Source organism: Macaca thibetana, chromosome 6, assembly GCF_024542745.1.
Source record: "Macaca thibetana thibetana isolate TM-01 chromosome 6, ASM2454274v1, whole genome shotgun sequence".
NCBI classification, from domain to species: domain Eukaryota; kingdom Metazoa; phylum Chordata; class Mammalia; order Primates; family Cercopithecidae; genus Macaca; species Macaca thibetana.
The window spans coordinates 76474952-76476164 of record NC_065583.1 but is presented as its reverse complement, the minus strand read 5'-3'; the positions used below and the strand labels follow the sequence as shown (position 1 = coordinate 76476164).

At 38.5% G+C, this 1213-nt stretch overlaps 1 pseudogene; it reads left to right on the top strand.

Annotated features, from left to right (window-relative positions):
- The first annotated feature begins 260 nt into the window (after positions 1 to 260).
- LOC126956970 (ras-related protein Rab-9A-like) lies at positions 261 to 878 on the top strand (annotated as a pseudogene).
- Positions 879 to 1213: the final 335 nt, after the last annotated feature.

Sequence of the window (1213 nt, the reverse complement as noted above, 5' to 3'; positions counted from 1 at the left end):
AGCCAGAGCCTGACATCTCTACCACTTCCACCTTCTGCTCGGCAGGTCCCAATCCTCTTTCTGTTTCATTGCACTCAGATGGGCCAGCCCAGAGGTCTGTGTGGCCATGAGAAATTTCTTGCACTCCTATAATGAGCCTGGCATTGTGATGAAATACTTTCTCCCTGTCATTTGAGTGAATCTTCTCAACAACACTAGGAGATAATGATGATTGAGTTGAACAATTAAGAGTTCTGAAACCAAAGCTCTTGACATTAACAATGGCAGGAAAATCATCACTTTTTAAAGTAATTCTGTTTGGAGATGGTGAAGTTGGGAAGAGCTGTCTTATGAACAGATATGTAACTAGTAAGTTTGATACCCAGTTCTTCCATACAATAGGTGTAGAATTTTTAAGTAAAGATTTGGAAGTGGATGGATATTTTGGTACCATGTAGAATTGGGACACAGCAGGTCAGGAGTGATTCTGAAGCCTGAGGATGCCATTTTACAGAGGTTGTGACTGCTGCCTGCTTACTTTTAGTGTTGATAATTCCAAAGCTTCCAGAACTTGAGTAACTGGAAGAAATAATTCATATATTTTGCTGATGTGGAAGAACCCAAAAGCTTTCCTTTTGTGATTTTGGGTAACAAGACTGACATAGCGAACAGCAGGTGTCTGCAGAAGCCCAAGCCTGGTGTGGGGATGACAGCGACTATCCTTAATTTGAAACAAGTGCAAAAGATGCCACAAATGTGGCAGTAGCATTTGAAAAGGGACTTCAAAAAGTTCTTGCTACCAGGGATAGGTCAGATCACTTGATTCAGACAGTGATGATCTGACTTCATCGAAACCATTGGTCAGTCTTCATCGAAAGCCCAAGCCTAGCTCATCTTAATGTTGATCGTTAAAGACATTGTTGATGCATTCTGAACAACTCACAGGTATACACAAAATCAACATGGGAATGGAGAAGAGAATTAGCATTTGCAGCAGTGTATCATCTATGAATAAAATTAAACTAATGTATATTTCTGCTTCAATAGTTGGTGGGAGAAGGAACACATCCACTCATGGAGGAGTCTATTTACTGAATAATGGCACTTTACATTTATAAATTGCAACAGTTGTTTAATAACATTAATTTAAATATGTAAGTCACATAGCTAATACATGAGATGGTAAAGACTTCAATTACAATTAAAACAAGAAACTTAACTATTCTAGAAATTA